This window comes from Melopsittacus undulatus, chromosome 5 (genome assembly GCF_012275295.1).
Source record: "Melopsittacus undulatus isolate bMelUnd1 chromosome 5, bMelUnd1.mat.Z, whole genome shotgun sequence".
NCBI lineage: Eukaryota > Metazoa > Chordata > Aves > Psittaciformes > Psittaculidae > Melopsittacus > Melopsittacus undulatus.
The window spans coordinates 12445101-12464786 of NC_047531.1; the positions used below are offsets into that span (position 1 = coordinate 12445101).

The 19686-nt window shown below is 39.2% G+C and overlaps 1 protein-coding gene across 1 annotated transcript in view; it reads right to left on the reverse strand.

The window, feature by feature from the left end:
- The window catches only part of CNTN1 (contactin 1), a 201595-nt gene that overhangs the window by 148201 nt on the left and 33708 nt on the right, over positions 1-19686 (reverse strand). Inside the window, exon 2 of the mRNA XM_005148087.3 lies at positions 18460-18505. The gene's annotated coding sequence lies outside the window, so the exon portion shown is untranslated. The remainder of the gene's footprint in view (positions 1-18459; positions 18506-19686) is intronic.

Sequence of the window (19686 nt, forward strand, 5' to 3'; positions counted from 1 at the left end):
TCAAATGAATAAACACTAAGTATGTAAATAAAAAATTAAGGAAATTTTTGAATGGGTGTGGTATATTTCTGGCAGAACAATACTTTTTTGGTTAAATGACTAAAGTTGCACAGATTACTTGATTTTAATAGTATGAACAGAAAAATTAATCTGAATAACACAGGATCACATATCCATCTTATGTACACAAATGTAAATATTCACCAACTTTTTACTACACAAGAATTACGGTAATCATTTCACAGGGTTTTTTTTTGTTGTTTTTTCAAATGAAATTTTATGCAAATTAAGTATTTTCAGTCATTGGCTAATTCTTTTTTTTTCTTCCATAGTTCCAGGACCAAGCTTTTCTTTTTTCAGGCAGATGGTGGGGTGGCTGAAGGACTGCAACATTCTCCCACTGCTTGCAGAGACACTCACATACCTTCACTGCAGTGCATATGGTCCTGTGAAGAGTAACTCAAGAAAGCTTCCAGAAAGCTCTTTCAGCTACTGAGGTCTGCACAAACTAACAACAGCTCCTTGACAAATACAGGAAATGTTCCATATGAGCTGTACCACCATATGAGACTAAACACTGGGCTTTGCAGGATAAAGCAACTGAAAGCAAAAAAAGATAAGCAGCTGCAACAGTGCCTTTTTATAGCAACCCATCTAACTAGTCATGAGGATGATCAGGGGACTGGAGCACCTCCTGTATGAAGACAGGCTGAGAAAGTTGGGGCTGTTCAGCCTGGAGAAGAGAAGGTTGCATGGAGACCTCATAGCAGCCTTCCAGTACCTGAAGGGGGCCTACAGGGATGCTGGTGAGGAACTATTCATTAGGGACTGTAGTGACACGACAAGGGGTAATGGGTTCAAACTTAAACAGGGGAAGTTTAGATTGGATATAAGGAGGAAGTTCTTTACTGTGAGGGTGCTGAGGCACTGGAATGGGTTGCCCAGGGAGGTTGTGAATGCTCCATGCCTGGCAGTGTTCAAGGCCAGGTTGGACAGAGCCTTGGGTGACATGATTTAGTGTGAGGTATCCCTGCCCATGGGAGGGGGGTTGGAAGTAGATAATCTTCAGGTCCTTTCCAGCCCTAACTATTCTATAATTCCGTGATTCTATGATTCTATTCTGTACACAAAGCTTTTGCTTACAACAGCAGCAGAAGCTAAGGGTACTGACAAATAATGAATCTGTGATCAGATCCTAAAATACAATTGCAAATACACCATTTGGCATTCAAGATCTGACTAATTGTGATTGATAGTGCCCACTTGTTCTGTAGCAGTTTCACTAACCAGAAGCTTCCCCAAATTTCACACAGAAAGTATTAGTCTGTGCAAGCATCAGGGTGATCTAGAATAAGACAACTGCAGGCATAAAACTTTTAAAATAAGAACAGAATCTATCTATTAGAGAATGAAATATAAATGCATTTAGTGCTCTCTAAAGAGGAAAGAATTAAGTTAGTCTTGAACTTGAAAGTGGAATTGGCCATATTCCATCTCTTCACCCTGTTTTCAGTGTGCTTTCTGCCAAAAAGCATGTAAAAGGTTCTGTCTCTATCTGCCTGATTAATGTCCTAAGATAACCTGACAACAAAGGAGTATAGGAATATTCTGGACAATTCAATTATGATCTTACCAAGGTATTTCCAGACTACTGATATGTTATCACCTCCTAAAAAGCTAGCAGTATTTTGCAATAGGAGCACTGAACTTGCTGGATGTCTCTTACCAGAGTCTTCCTCTCATTTCTGCATAAAAACTAAAACTGCTGCTGTGCTGCACAAAATATGGAGCACAAATTAGTGACATTTTAATGACCTATGCGAGATTCTGAACTGTGATCAGGATTTTAAAAAGTGGGGGGGGAGGGTTTAACCTACAGGCTCCAATTCTGCTACAGAGCTACAGGCACTTTCTATTAACTTCAGCAGCAAGGTTGTTCAAGTGTGGGAAATGTATGTTTCTTATTAGTGATGTTTATCACAAAAACATACAAAGATATCTGCTCTCTCTATAAAAAAAAGCTGAGATGCCAGTGAATACTGCTGTTGCTTGAACAGACACTGTATGACTTTTAACTGGGGCTACCATGGGGGACACAGAAATACTTGTCACTGAGGCCTATCTAAAGCTGGATGGAGGAAGTGGGTTTGCACCAGTAAGCAGTGACTACTGTCCTGCATCATGGGCAGTGGCTATGCTGTTCTGACAAAAATCATGCACGAAGGATGACACAGTGTGTCAAAAACAAACCCTATGTAACTCTGACAACTGAGCTTTTATTGTCTCCTCTGTCTCCACCTCTAGTTCCTCAGCAATGTATGTGTACCTTGAGGAATTCTGTTTCCAGTAAAAACAATGTGCATGGTATATTTTGGACAAGAGAGCAGGAGGTAGCCGGGCCAGCTGCCTTTGCCACCTGGCACATGGAATCTGGGACTGAAAACTTTCAGAGGGAGGGAAAGAGCATGACTCCTCTGCAGGCTTTGATCCCTAAGCTGAGCAGGCCCATACTGTGCCTTCTGCATTCCCAGAGGAGTGTCTCTTCCAGGATGTCATCCACTCAGAAGTAGCCTGCCATGCAGTGATGGGTTAGTTGCTGGAGTTACTTGTCATGGCAAGAAGACTAGAGAACAAAACCAGAGAACTGGAGAAAACACATGGTTTCTATGATTCTCTCTGCAATGCTACAAGATGTCTGGAAAGTACCTACATTATTCATTTTAAAAGAGTACTTTAAAAACCTGTGTAGAAACATAGTAGTACAAATAGTTGGCTCATTACTCTGTGGTAGCCTTTGGTCTTCCACCAAACCAGGTCACTTTCCTGGTTTCTCCTTTAAAAAGCACAGACTCCTATCACTCTTTGAAAAAAAAAACACCAAAACCAAACAAACAAACAACCAAACAACAACAAAAAAAAGACAAAAAAACCCAAACTAAAACTAGACACACAAACAGATAGGATCTCGTTGCATTTCCAGCTTTCATGGAAATGAAAAGTTGTTTATTTTGGTCTATACATGTTACTACAGCACAGACCATTTACTTCATATCTGACTCCAGTCACATTCTCCATGTCCTTTCCAGCTTTCCTTCAGGCACAGCACCACTTGCGATTAGATCTGAGTCACCCAAGACTTGGGTTTTATTGGAAGCTGCTGCTAGGAAAAAGGCCTTCAGCTCCATGTCACCCAACTGGATGAGGGAAAGAGATGAGTTGACATCCATCAGTTTCACAGAAATTCTCCTGAGTGTATTAAAATTCACAAAACACTACCAAGTAGCATTTCATACAAGCAGGGTAAGACCTGTCCTGGACTGCTTCAGCATTCTAAACCGCCACTGACAGAAATGGACACCTACATTATCTTCACCGAGGTCCTTCCCCAGATATTCATCACAATGGTGATGTAAGAATCAACAATGTATAAGCCACCAGGAAGGATCAAGCGGGTTAGGCTACACTTTATCTTCAATATTCACCTCTAAGAGCTGTAGAAATACTCACACAAAAGTAGGAAAAGCTTGTTAGAATGACCCAGCCTTGGCTTTGGCACTTACTGAAGTCATTCTCCAATTCTTCTTTTGAATGACACAAAGACCAAACTCCAAGACCCTTAGTTAGGATCCTACCTTCTCAGTCTTTTCCTAGATTTGAAAAGGAAGACATTTCACCTTTTAAAGGCTAATTTTTAAAACTCAAGTCAGATTGTCTTGTTTTCCTCAACGATGGCTGTTTTGAAGATTCATTATCTAATCACAGTCCACCTCCAAATCCCAAAGGAAGTCTCTCTAGTAAAAATAGTAATAAATGCATTATCAGTAGGCAAGTAAGTAAATAAATTGCATTAAGATTGCTAAGGCACATTTATGGAATACCGGAACAGAGGTTCTAATTCCCGTCTGCAGTTAGATTCAGAGGGGAATTTACAGAGTAATACTATTCATTAATAATTATTGGTATAATTCCCTTATTATAATGATCAAGGAAGCTTTAAAATGCTCATTTGAAAGAGGTAACAATCATCTGGGCCCTGATCCAGCAAAGCACTTAAAAATGTTAATTTTCATCATGAAAATAACCAAGTGGATTTGAACAGGACTGACACACTTAGGTTAAGATAATCTTGGCTTTGTTAAGCCTATAATAGGAAAATCAAGTAGAAGCATTATAAAAGTAATCCATGAAATCCTGACAGAACTTTGCCTCAGCATTACACCATTAGCATACATTCTCCAAGGGGCCGCTTTGTTCTGGGAAGGAATGAAGTAAAACAAAGAACTTTGATAGGAAATAATTTTTTTTGGGAAAAGTCCATTAAGCACACAGGCACACTTGAAACCAATACAAAACAAATAGCTAGATGATCACAAAATCCGTATCTGGTATGTAAGGCAAAGATTCAAGTGTCTGACCTGAGCCTAAACCTTGAACCACGTCTTCCATATCTGATTTTGAAAGACATTTTCTTCTTTAGTCACATTCTTCAATGAGCAGTTGCACGAGCTCCTTCAGAGGCAGACTTGGGCTAGGTCATCTGCATGTTCAGTTGCAATTTGTAGAAGAAAAGGAAGAATGCGCAAGAACACTTTAAATATCTTGGCGATGTTTGCCTCTGGAGAGGCTGGGAGACAATCACAGGAGTTATGGACGAACAAACTGACAAACCTCTGTAATCCTTCTAGAAGGGATCCTGCCTGCATCCAGCTCCAGTCCCTTTTATCTAACCTGATGCAGAGAGGCTGCTCTAAGGCTGTGAGCCTGTCACAGCTTGCCAAGACTTCCCAAAACTATCTATCCATCTGCTTAAAAGAAGCAGTGCACCTCTTCAGAGACCCCTATGGAAATTTGCTCTCTTTTGACCAAAGACTTTCTTCAGCACACTAAAACTTTAAAGAAAAAAACAATCACGGTATTGAGCCTGAAATGTAGACAGGTCTTTCTGAAAGCATGTATCGTCCTTTGGTTTTTGTACTGACCATGAAAACAGTAGTGTCAAGGAAGAGTGCCTTTGAATTTGTTCAATATAATTTAAACTGGATTCCACTGCAGCAGAATGAATTCTGAAGAGGCCAAATAAATTCATCTTCAGCAGTTTCTGAGAACATCATTTTGCTGTCTTTTTTATTCTACAACATCTGATCATGCTCTCCTTTTGCTTTTTTATTTTTGCTTTTATTTCAGATCAGTATTATTCTCTATGTATATATTTGAAGTATTTTTTTTTTATGCACAGAGTCCAATAAATTCATCACCACTATCTGATAATAAAACCTATGATAACAAAAGCTCTTGGCTGTCACTTGCCCTATGCTAGAGAGATTTCTGCTCCTAAATGAATGAAGTACAAGGAGGAATAAAACATAAGAGGAGGAGTTTCACACAAAACCACATTTCAAATGCTCTGCCCATATTCCAGATAATCTTATAAGGTAGCCTACCAAATTCTCAGTATTGGTTCCTACCTCTCTTCTCCTCTATGCAGCCAGTGAACACTATGGTTCCACCCCAGTGAACATAGCATTCAGAGACACTCCCATTTCCTTCCCATCTCTCTGTCCATTGCCCATTTACACAACACACATTTTTAATTAGACTTCATAACTACCTTTATGCTTAGATTATTAGTGTTCCTAAAGTAATGTTTATGAGTTTCAACATTACATACTTATAACTTTTAATATTAATTCATACCACCTCCCTCTGTCTACATGGAGCATGCATAACAGCCGGAAGAAAAGAACATAGTAATCAGGAGTCAAGAAACTAGAAAAAGATACAAAGGGTGTTTTATCATTTACATGTTGCATGACGTTTCAACTCTATTAAATATAGCTCAGCCCCAGAAAATACAATTACAAGTATCATTAACTGTATTAAAACGAGTTATATTTGAGTTACTGAAAAGACAGCGCACTGCTAGTGGAACGTAAACGGATTGCCTGATTCACTCAGACTGAAGGTTAATCCTAGAAGCTTCAGAAACCAAATGGAATAAAAAGTAAAAGCCCCACAACAGAACTCAAGAACATTTTGTTAATTAGATTCACTTCTACATAGCTCCCGAATTTAGGTAAAACATTTCATGACAAAAAATAGGCTGGCAGTCTAGATCATAAAGTTCATCTGCATGCCATGTGGTGCAGGATTGTGCAGAGATACTTAGCCAGCTCTGGAAGCAGCAGTAGAGCTGTGTCCAGCTTTCTGGAAGAAAGCAGTACTTGGTGTGGTCGCTGCGCCACAATTCCACGTAACAGTCCTTCCCACCTCTGCACTGGTGGCATGAGCATATCACACACCTCTCCATGCCATGACATTGCAAAGGCTTGCTTGTACAATTTAAACCATAACTATAGAGAGAGGGCTAGCAAGAACTGTGCATGTAACAGATGTTATGAAGACAAGTGTTGCAGCAACTAGATCAGATGTAGGAATTTCCATATTTCATGACTACACTGACATTATGTGCCACACTCCAGCTATGTCCTGATTTGAGATGAGACCTGAATAACTCCTCTTTACTGTCTTTTCTTATCTGCCTCTCCTATCAAGGCACACCAGTTTCCTTTCAAATTAAGGCTGGAAAAAAGCTGTGTTGTATTTAAGGCGATCCACTAATGTAAAAGGCTAGCAGATGAGGTCTGTTGGCACATGCACGCATCCTAAGATCAGGATTTTGCGATGTACCACAGGTGGCATGCATACTGCCTATTTACCTACTCCAATATCTTGCTTAAGAGCAGCAAGTAGGAGACTGAAGAGAAAAATATTTGGATTTTCTTAGTGAACAGCTTTGTCCTCAACCTTTTCTGAGCTTATGCCCTTAAACAAAAAGAAATGTATCCCTCTTAGCCTCAGGAAATATTCATTGACTGTTCTTTGGAATTTTATTAACCTCTTTAAATATACTGTGATAATGACTTCAATAATAATTGAAGCAAAATATGTTTCCTTTTATTAATTTTAAATTATTTTTTAATAATTCTATTACCACACAACTTCTTTTTTAGTAGCATTTGAAAGATTAAGTGGAACTTTATACACAGATGGTCAACTTTTGTTGACCATATTATAGTTCTCCAGTTACACCTTCCTTGGGAGCATTTAATCTGCAAAATGGACAGACTTAATCAACTAATTACTTTGTAAAATATCTAGCCTGTGTGTCAAACCATTTCTCTAAAATGTCTACCAATTCTTATTTACCTATTCATATATTTGAAGCTATTGTCTAGCTTGTTCCATACTTTATACCTCTAAAGTGTTCATTTCTTATTTTATATTGACTAAAGGCTGAGTTGTCTAACATATCTCCAGCTCTCTGCTGTGATTGCTACTGAGAGAAATCAACACATGCTGCCATCAAAACTAATCTTCGTAGTGTATCTTTCCTTCCACTTGGTAATGCTCAAGTTTGACTGCCTTTATCCTGCCAAATCATTTACCTTTGGTTCTGCTCCTACATCATCTTCTTTGCTCTGTTTCTTCTGGCTTCATTCAAAGTACTCTTATTTTTATAAAACCTAATTTTTATTTAGTGTAATATCAGTTTTTCTCTGTCCCATGCCCCACCACAAGCCATTTGCTGAGCTGCCTGGCACATCGGTTACTCAAGGAGGACAAGAGCAGGCCAGTGGCAGTCATGTCTACCCACACTGGGAACCTGCATCTCTGACTGCTTTTCAGAAGCTACACTTAACAACTTTACAGCACTCTGAAAGGCTGGGGAAGGTGCATTATTTATTCACTCACTCAGCCTGCAGAAGGTGCATTATTTGATTTTTGCTTTCCACTCTTCTTTGTTCTTTAGAATACTTTGTTAGTTTGATGCCAAAGGCCATCCCAGGCTTTATAAAAGCAAGACTTCTAAACTAATTTTATACTTTGATTTTGGAAATCATTTATACTACTCAAATCCTTTTGTCACAATAGGGCAATTAAACATATTGATATTAATGAAGATAAGAACATAAGTCACTAGCTCTCAAAATAATACTAATAGCTAAAAATTTGAACTCAGTGTGACTGAAATCTAATTTTTTTTAATGGTCTTCTGGAGTGACATGTGTACAGTATTTCAGTGAGCACTAATGCTAATCTGTTCAATGACCAGAGAAAAATATTTCTGAAGCTGCAAGTCAGACTGGTGTCAGAGAACAAAACCAAGAAATGTTTCATAGCTAATAATTCTAAAGATAAAGTATGAAGCAAAAATAGCTTTAGCTGCATTAGGCATAATGTAAAAAAATGCTCAATTTCCCACTCATTCTCCTCTTAGAGGCATCTTATCTCTAAAACTGCATATTTGGAAAATTCAGTAATTACATTGCTCAAAACTAGAAGTATGAACGATAAAATGATAAAAAATATGTAATGACTTGTTCTGTGACCAAGAGATGTAATGAAACAAGACTTCCTACAGACTTGAGTCCTACTTCTCTCATACCCCTTAACCAAAATAATTTCAGTTTCTCTCCAACAACATGTATTTCCTGACATCTCTTCTGGTCAGGAGACAGCACCTGCTGTGCTTAGCCTGGAGGTATGTATATGTTGATTGCTGCCAAGGAGAATATATAACAGCTTTCCACTCAGTAGGGCACTGATTTGGGTTTTTCATCTTTACTGAGCCACTGCCACTGTGAAACTTGTAAGAACTTAATTATTTACAGCCCTAACTATCCTATGATTCTATCTTTAAGACTCACAGATTTCCTTCCATGTTGCAGGAGCGAGATCAGCAGTTCAAAACCTGATGCAGAGGGCTGACAGAAAATTATTGCACAGTCCTTATTTCCTTAGCAAACGGTAAAATGTTCCATCAAGTTAAAGTTCCATTACATTGGTGGTGGTGGCAACACAAGCTCTGTGAAAATTTCAGCAGCTTAGTAAGTATGTGACATAAACGACTGGCACAATATACTTATATATACATTAAAAGTATATTTTTAAATGGATATTTTGAATTTTATATGTACCCTGACCACTATACTTTCTTTATATAATATGTATATGTGTATGTAACTATCTATAAAGCACCCCAAAGTCTTTGAATTGTATTGATGATTATTTTTTTTACCTGTAGGCTCTCATCAAAGTAGAAACCAACCTAAGTGGGTGATGAGACGCTTCCAATCCTCACACACCTCCAAGGCTTGGCAGTTTTAATAACCACTGACAGCGGTGTTATCATAGCTCATCTGACCACAGCCCCAGGACTCTGCCTAAACCAGGCAGAGCAAGGAGCTGGTATGGTCCACAAGCCAGCCTCAGGAGCTGTTCTGTAATCAGTTTCTTCACAACTTTGACTTCTTGCTTAAATTTTATCATGATTATAAACAGTCTTCAGTTTTACTCTTTCAAGCAAAGGCCAAACAGGATTTGTGTCTCCCCCATCCTACTGCCAGCTCTTCTATGCCTTTCCCAAGGATAGACTGGCTTTGACCCAAATCACAAGTCTTTCTAATCCTGATCTTTAAGACACAGAGTTGCTTAAATATTTTCATCCTAAAACTCACATGACTCTTTATTCTTTTCTTCATTATACCCCCAGTGAATAACTAGTCCAGGGCTTGGTTTGAGCACTTTGGACACACAACTCTCCTTGTTCTCTTCATTTGGCTTCCAGTCAGGGAAAACCACTGAGAATCCTTCTGACACCCTTCTTGTCTCTGTGCTCCTTGTGGGGAATTCCCACATTCCCCTTCCCAGCCCTGCTCTAAGAGGTATCATTCAGAGCTGAGCAGTGCTGCTGGCAACCAGCTGCTTGGTTTACCCGAAAAGACAACCACAGTGTAATGGCTTCTGTCACCATTTCCCAGATGCAGTTTGGTTATCACACGCAAATGCCTCCTCTGAAAAGAATATACAAAGCTAAATGAAAGCTTCTTGTCAAAGCAGAAGTTGTGATAAAGATGCTGCTCACAGAACCAACACTGAATTCACACAGACATATTCCCATCCCACACAAACATGACTCACTTTGAAAAGTATAGTTTTCCATTGTTCTGTAAAACACAAGGAAGAGAGTTCGGAAATACACAGATTGCATCCCCCTCTTTAAATATGATCCTCAAAAAATTTTTTGTGAGAATTGATTTGAAAAATCATGGCAGTCAGGTGAAGTTCCTGACGACTGGAAAAAGGGAAACATAACCCCCATCTTCAAGAAGGGGAAAATGGATGACCCGGGGAATTACAGACCAGTCAGTCTCACCTCTGTGCCTGGCAAAATCTTGGAGCAGATTCTCCTGGAAGGCATGCTAGGGCACATGAAAAACAACAAGGTGCTTGGTGACAGCCAGCATGGCTTCACTAAGGGGAAATCCTGCCTGACCAATTTGGTGGTCTTCTATGATGGGGCTACGGAATCGATGGAAAGGGGTAGAGCAGTTGATGTCATCTACCTGGACTTGTGCAAAGTGTTCGACACTGTCCCATACAACATCCTTGTCTCTAAATTGGAGAGACATCAATTGGATAGGTGGACCACTCGGTGGATAAAGAACTGGCTGGATGGCCGCACACAAAGAGTTGTGGTCAATGGCTCAATGTCCGGCTGGAGATCAGTAACGAGTGGTGTCCCTCAGGAATCAGTGTTGGGACAGGTCTTGTTCAACATCTTTGTTGGTGACATGGATGGTGGGATTGAATGCACCCTCAGCAAGTCTGCCGATGACACCAAGCTGTGTGGTTCTCTTGATACACTAGAGGGAAGGAATGCCATCCAGATGGACCTTGACACACTTGTGAGGTGGGCTGATGCCAACCTCATGAAGTTTAACCACGACAAGTGCAAGGTCCTACACCTGGGTCAGAGCAATCCCAGGCACAGCTACAGGTTGGGCAGAGAAGAGATTCAGAGCAGCCCTGCAGAGAAGGACCTGGGGGTGTGGATTGATGAGAAAATGAACATGAGCCGGCTTCAGTGTGCGCTTACAGCCCAGAAAGCCAACCGTATCCTGGGCTGCCTCAAAAGAAGCAGACTTCAGTTATAGGCCACTGCTTCCACCTTAGTTTAAACTTCAAAATAAATTTGAAAGACAAGTAAAGCTGAATCTCCTTAATCACTGTAAAACAAAACATACAGCATTGTTCTGGTTTTCTATTACTGTTTAATTAAGACTAAACTCTTTATTAACTCCTATTCATATTGTGGCTATAGAAAAATATTTTAACTTAGAAGAATATTTTCATTTTTAAGCTCTGTCATGAAACATAAGAAGGAAAATTTTCAAGATGCAACCTGATCTGTGGCCATAGAGCAATGTGCTGGCATCTGCTGCCATTTTCCCTTTTCCCAATGCTGACCTGGTAGAGAGGTGGGGTAGCTGACGGGCTTGTCACCATCAGTGCTTCATGATTGTGATGTTTTTCACTGGAAAATTACTCACTGTCTACAGGATTACTGCATTAGGCATTTTTTGCTAGGGTTATGAGCAGGCTGGTAGGAATCCATAAGAACTGTAAGAGGCAGATGTGATGGAAGAGTTCATACCTTCAGTCATCATCGCTTTCTTCAGGCAAGTCTAAGAGAAGAGAATATGTCCCACCCACAGCAGTGGAAGCTACCTTTCTGATCCATTAAATACCCCAAATCTGATCTCCTGATGGAACAAACAGATTACCCAGCTGCTGCCAAAACAGACTCACTGGTTTCCCATCAGCTGCACAAAACAGTTCTCACCAGAACAGTGAAGAGCAGACAGCAGACGGCTTCTCTCCGGTCCACACCTGATGTGCATCCAGAAGCTGAACTCTTTAACACCATTATTCAGCCTAATATTAGATTTCTCTGTTTTACTTCAGCAGCAGCACAGTGATTCCTAATCTAATTTACAGAAGTAATCACTGAACTCCTCATGTTCTGGCATTTGCAATGCTCTGCACTTACAGGGAGATGCTAATAAGTATCTGTAAGATCCTAGTAAGCTTTGAGAAACTTTCGAAGGTTGGAACAGGAGGATTGGTCTAGGCAGATCTCCAGAGGTCCCCTTCAAACCTAACAATTCTGTGATTCTGTGAACAGTAACCAACATACTCTGCATATTAGTCATATGCTTTACGGGAGATTACCAAGAATTATTCTGAGAAGCTTATTCTGGACTGAAGAAAGTAAAATCACCAAACCTGTTGTATCTACTAGACTAACTAAAATGGGTATCATCCAGAAGAGACCAATACAATTACCTTACTCATGTATATGCATGAATATGTTTGTGTATAGGCATGAACCCCTATGCAGATGACAGAAAAAAAAGAGAAAAGAAACAGTTTGCAACACTGCTGTTTAAATTAGTGTGATTTGGGATTAGCAGAGTACATGTAACTCAGCAATTTGTTATACCCCATCTGCAGAATCGAGTAGGCTCTTGTGAATTTTTTATAATTCATATTTGGATCAAATTTTTATTCATCTGTCAGTTAAAGTAATGTGTTTACGCTATCCTTTCTCAGTTTTAGAATGGTATTATTTTAATCAATTAGCATGAAGTCTTATTTATAAAATGGAAAGCTGTATCCCAAAGAGCTCTGAAGTAGTCAGCAAGGACCAGCAAAGCAGCTGAATATGCACTTCTAGTGTGAACGTTTAGCCATCCCTGAAGAGATAAGCAGAATTACATACTACTTGTCATTGTTAAAGCCCAGACATCAACCAAGTATTAGTTTCTAACTATTGTGTTATGAATATTATTCTCAGACTGAAGCCAAAACACAGCACTGTGACAGCTACTAGTCAAAAAAATAACTCTTGGACACTAATACATAATTTTCCTCAGATTTAATATGTAAGTTATGCTTTTGTATTTGGTATGGTTAGGACAGTACATGATGTTAGAAAAGTCATACTGGTATTCTGCATTTAGTCATTGAATCAAAACCTCAAAGGATGTTTAAAGAAAATTTTCTAGAGAAGTCATACAGCCACATTCATGAAACTTGTCTCAGCCAAGACCTAAAGAACTTCAACCCATCTGGGTTATTTGAAAGAAAGCCAAGATGAAACATCACATTCCATATATATCAGCACACAATAACATATTTCATACTGTCATAATGGTTTAATGTTTAATTTGTTTTATTTTTAAATGTATTTAACACAGGGTGGGATTCATTCAGCATATCATCTTAAAAGTCTGTAGTGTAAACATTAATCCCTTTATAGTTAATGAAAACTTCTAATAGCGCAAGTATCAACAACTGGAACATCTTACTGGAACATCTTTAACAGTTCAAATTAATGTCTGTTTCAGGGAAAGATTCTGTGGTTTGCATTTTCTAGGGATTGCTTTTGTGTCTTAAAATCTGTGAATAATTACAGCTTTGCACAATTCTTGGAAGCTCCAGTAAGCAGTTTTTTGCAAAGTTACACTTTTTAATAAAAAACACACACTATTCTTGATGCAAAGTCAAGTCACACATCCAAGATGTCAGAGTCTTGCAAGGCCATTTGGTGCACTGTTTTCAACACCCATATGAATCTCTTCTTACTTACTTAAGAAAGCTGTCAACATATAAAAATAAGTGCCTTAATACCTCACCTTGATTTAAATAGCTTTTAACACACTTGTGATAAGTGCCAGACACAGACCGCTTCTTCATCAAGAAAAAATGCTGATATTGGTTACTCAACCCCAGCATCAATACCAGTAGATGGCAAAACATCTGGACCATCTTTCTCCCACTAGCCCTGCCTAGGGAGAGCAGAGCACTGACATGTGAACATGGGAAATAATCTGAGCATCTTCAAGGATTCCAGTCACACTGTTTATGCAACAAGTACTTCTTCCAAGCAAAACACCAGCTTAATTTCCTTGCATAATGAAGGGCTGTGTGTTAGTTTGGGGACTTGTATACACGATCTCTGTCACTTCAGTTTCTGTACTTGTTCCAAGGCTTCTGGCTTTCATAAGCCAACCTAACAGTCTTCTCTGAGCACCCCCAATTAGTGAATGTCTGCGCTTGATCCTCAGTATTTGCTGCTGATTTCTTTAATAATTCTATTTAATGTTTTTTAACAACTACATATATGCTTCAGTATTATCCTAGCAAGGTCAAAGGATTGTATCACCAGGGGCAGCAGCACTCAGAAGGTGCTTTTTAGTAGTATGCCAGGCACATTTTAACCCCAAGCAGGGTGTAATAGTACTGAGGCATGTCAAGAAGCTGCAATGGTAGCCACATTAAAACATGTATGTAGCTGCCAACACAAACCTTTTAAAAAAGGAACGATTGCTGGAGGCAAACAGTGCTACCCACTTCACAGTAAAATGAGTTGAAGACAGAAATACATTTGAATCTGGTGATCTTAGTTGGGCACACATTTTTTGTTCACAGTCCCTGTTCCATCAACCACCGGAGCAAATACAACCCTGAGCAAAATTTTCTGATCAGAGTAAAGGCAAGATAAATCACCTGGACTGTCAGCATGTGTCAGTGTATCAATCAATAACACACCTCTGCAGATGTGCAGCTTTAATAGATACTGCTGTGCATAATGCAGTTGTTTGAAAAAGAATCTGTTGGTTTTCTTTTAGGAGCAATAATCTACAGCACAAGCTACACTGTTGGGAAAGCTTATCCAAAGAGTGCTAATCCAAAAGAGCTCACAGGTGAAGACCTTTCATGAAGAAGACAGTGCTATACATTTGCATTTCTGCCAGTTAGGCTGCCTGCTCTGTGAAGAGGAGCAGACCACTCCAACAATACTGCTTAAGGAGAAGAATGTGGAGCAGCAGGAACTGTGGCAGTTGAGTAATTTATCTCTCGAGAGGAATAAGACACGATTGCACTCTGTACTGGCTGGCACAAACTCTTCACAACAATCTACTGTGTGGAAAACAGACTGGCCTTTGTACTTTGTTTATGCCTTTACCAAGAGCATCGCTCTTAAAATACTTCAGTAATTCAAAAATAATGCCTCCAATATAAGAGGCAGCTGCATAGTTATAGAAATTAATGTATAATAAGCAGAATGTATCCTACAAAGGCCTTTCCAGGACAATGTCGATTTGAACTGTTTCTGCTCATTTTAACATATTCAAATTGAATTCTGCAAGATCGTTGAGAAGTATTTAGTCTGAATCACAGTTACATCCAAACACAGATCTAACTCTTTCATACTTTGGCACACTGAAAAGCTTAATTTTAATGGGAAAGGACTGCATCACATCATAGGAAACCAATTATATATGGAAATAATTATTTTTGGATGTCTAGATATTTAATTAGTTTATGGCATACTTCAAAGAGCTTTGCTAGATGAGATGCAATAATTAACACAACACTATTCCTCCTTCTGAATACCCATCAAATGATATTCTCGCTTCTCAACTTTCTCTTCATATAGATGAGAGGCATCGTGCTTGGTCATATCACAGAATCATGTTTCTGAGTCAGACCGTGGGAGAGGCACTCAACAGGCACCTTGTGCCTCTTGCCTGCAGCCCAACTGTGTACTTCTAAGTGCTAAGTCCTATCAGAGAGCACTTCTCTGCTGCAGCTCAGCATGGCTCAGCATCTTTTCCAGTCCTGAATGAGACACGAACAACTGGCAGATCCTATACAAAGCTGTCTATTCCCATAAGGTCAGAGAGTAAAAGGGAGGTTGCAATGTTACATTACAGCTGCACCGCCCTCCTCCCAGCCTCTCTGTCATTTTATGTGGCAGGCACTGTCTAAAGATGGTGATCAGAGCTCTACACTTAGCATATGGCCTGCTCCCTCTCCACATCCCAGGAGCTCAGGAGAGAGCCATGCAGGAGACAGAGAGCTCTCTCCCCACTGCTTCTTCCTTCCCTGGGGAAAATTACACATAAGGCATTGTTCCCAACCTGCAGGCTTGCTGCAGCTGCACAAACCCACAGCACTACCTGATGGTTTTCACAGGCAGGCGCCCTGTCCCAGCAGGTGAATAAGAAAGCAATGCAATTTGCCACTGCAGGGAAGCACTGGCTCCTGCACTTCCAACTCCCACTCCTCCATAAGGGCTTTTGTTCTTCATTTTGCTTTTTTTCCAGCCAAAGAATAAACGTAATATTCATCTTTACTGATGGCAGTTATAAATTAGAAACAGCAGGAGACTGTGGCCATTTGGAATGAAGACAAAAAGCACCAGGTATATCAAGCTGCTCCTGGGACCACGAGCTTGTTTGTACAGTACAATAAGAACGGGAAAGGTTGTTCTTTAATAAGAGACTAACAGCATGTGCCATGCCAATTCTGGGCTTATTGGTAAGGAACGCATGATGACATGTGCATGGAAAATTGAGTGTGAGGAACAGTGCAACAAAGGTGGACAAAACCTTTCTCAAACAGACAAGGTACATGACAGTGACTTGATGGACCTTAGCTCAGATACAAAACAGGTGTCAGGAACAAATGCTTGTCTCATGGATATAATATCCTGAGATATACTAAGATGCATTTATAAGCACAGAGGACAGAACCACCCTGAAAGTTGGCTTGGGTATCATGTACTACTACAGGTCTGAGAAATACACTGTTTTCCCGCATTGCTACACAAGGCCAGCGGCTAACTCCATCACATCTGGCTAATAAGAAGCTTCACTTATACCTGTAAATCAAAATAAGAGCCTAAGCACAGTTTCTGTAAGGACCAGAACTATTACAGTCTGGTATGATGCTAATAAGCACTGTGCAATAGTACCCCATACTCAGGAAGGTGTAAATGAGCTTTATACCATACTCATCATCCAAATGTAGAAACACCTACTGACTTCCAGGCAACTGGAATTACAGATAACTAAGCTGCACTTATGTCTTCATTACTGTAGAGATCAGCTTTCTAGAACACAAATAAAACCAGCTGAACAGAAGAGTTTGCTCTCTCCAGTGATTATGCGATAACTCAAGGTCCAAAGACTGAAATCATGCCTACAACATATGCCATTTCACCAGAATTAAGCGATAGAGTGTACAAAAACTGATGTCATTGTCATTTGGAAACAGACAAAACAGATAAATATTTGACTCTATAAGAATGAAACAGCAAAACCAGAGATTCTGAGCTATTTTCAGACAAGTTAGCTAACAATGACTACAAAATGAAGTCTGATCTACATTAATTTGTTCATTAAATTAGCTGAAGCAGTATATAAAATAGAAACGCAAGGAGATATTTCCCAAAGACACCCAACAGTGTATAGGACGTATCACTATTATTTTCCTATATTGCACAACTTCCTTGGGTTCAGTACTACACAAATATTGAACAAAACAGTTTGTCAATATTATCAGTCAAAGACAACAACGTTCAGACTCCCAGAAGGATTTTGGCTACAGGTCGGTACCTACAGGATTAACTAGCACTACTCTGAGCTGGTGCTTTCCTTGTTTAGCAGCAGAAAATTAATGAAGTTATAGAAGATAAAAGATGCAGAGTAAAACGTGTCAGTACTAAATAACTTTAAGCCAAGGAACCATGTTTTGCCATTAGAAGCCATGGCTTCCTCTGGTCCTGTTCTACCACAGAATAATATATTTCATTTAATGCATGAGAACTGCTTCAAAAATTGTATTAATATACCTCTTGCTTATGTTCTTACTTGAATGATAGTCTTAGGAATACATGAATTTAATGCAATCTTTAAGTGATATTCAGGGGGGCAGAGGGGGGAAATCAGTCTGCATACACCTGAAGAAAATTTAAAGCTATTCAGATAGGCAACTAGATGGATTTGAAATCATATATGCCCACCGAACTGCTACTGTTATTTCAACTGTCCATCCCACCAGGCTAGCTCATCAGAGTCATGTCATGTTGATTATTGCACTTTAACATGATTTTATAGGTAGCCCCAAATTAGTTCACCTTCATATAGTGAATACAGTCATCCCTGAGCTATGGGCTTCTAATTGCCCAGCAATACATATATACAGAGCCAAGTCTGGATGGGCTTTAGCCTGCTCTAAACTGATCACTGAGTACCACCTTCCATGCTTTAAACATACATATATTTTAGAACCCAGCAGTCATTTCTGAATAGTCAAAGAAAACACAGATCTGGTCCTGTGCTTCTGTATTATATATATATATATAATGCTTATTTGATGTGGCTTTCATGGCAGACACAGTCTCAGAAGTACTGACTACTCCAGGCTTCAAACAGGAACAGATAGATATACATACCAAAGATCAACTCAAACCAGAGAATTATTTGAATCAAAAACCTTGCCAGTAGATCTAATGCTAAAGTGCTGTATTTCAATATAGCTAACATTTACAAACTAACCATACCGATGAGGCCAAAAGCACAACTCTGCTTCTGTGCATTAGCTCAGCATAAATTTCTGACTTAACAAAGTTTTTACCACTTTTCCCATTGCACTGGGACTAATTATTAGCTACTAAGATCATATTTTTTCACTTCATTACTTAAACATGGTAATAGGTAATTATTTTAAAACTGTATGTAAGAACTGAGAAACGTCACGAACCTCTAATTAGGTGGACTCCGTTTCAATGCAGATCCAGAGGCAGTATCTAGAATGAAATAAAGACAGGGTTCAGTTGTTTGCTCAACTCCCAATTTTTCAATTACCAGTTCTGTTAGAATTTGTTCTGTATATTTCCATAACATTCTCTTACAGTCAGCTTTTCCCAGATGTTTCCTGCAATTCATAAGTGTGGGTTTCCAGTTAGTCACTTTCTTGCATAAAGACATTTAATTAATAAAATGTTACCAAAATTAAACTTTAAAAGCAGAGTTTGTGTGGTTTTATTTTTCCTGATTATTTGATATGCAAGCTATTAGAAACTGCCTTAAAAAATACACTTAGGTGCACATTTAGCTATTTTTAAAGTCATTAATACCATATGAGAAAAACTTGATCCTAGAACTCTCTCCTGCGGTAAATTACACTGAGATGCCTGCTCCGATACATGCTGGTTTACCATCACAAATCTGCTTTTTCTAACACATTTCATTATTCCGCTCATAGTCTCTCTTCTGATCCCTCCTTTTATATGTTTCCATCCAGCAAATCATGACATGCTCTTCCAGAAAGATACAAAAAGTCTTTACTCAGCTTCAGCTTTGATTTCTTCTTCCCAAGCCTTCTCTGACTCACAACTGTAGATTCTGTCAAACTACTTCCATATCTCCATTCCCTCTCTTAGCAGTTTCCGTGCAATATCCGCTGTATGTCTGGATCAGAGGATCCAAGGAAAGAACTACACTATACTGGCACTACTTACAATTTTTCAAATGCTTCCAAGATGTAGTGCAACCCAAACACATCATATAAGACACAGTACTCACTTCAGAAGCTGGCTACATAAACTAACAGATTTCCATCTCACTCTCGCACCTGTATTTCCTTCTGCAACTGTAGCTGATTGCTATTGCACAAAGGATTTTTAAGTTGTATTAATAGCCAAATGGACAACGATTTAAGTATGTGAATATAAGGCAAGGAGCTTTGTATATATGTAAGGTCCATTGCCAATTCCATCGGTGACATAAAAGACCCAAGCACTCAGGCTCCAGAGCTATACCACATTGTAGGCTGTTTAATTGAAGTGTGCTTACTATTTTGTTTTGCCTGTGCTCTGATTAACTGCAGTGCAAAATCAGATCTGCCCTTCAGTGATTTAATGATTATTTACAAGACTGGAAATCGAATGTTTTCTCATAAGGCCTCATTAAGCCATGTCAATTCTAC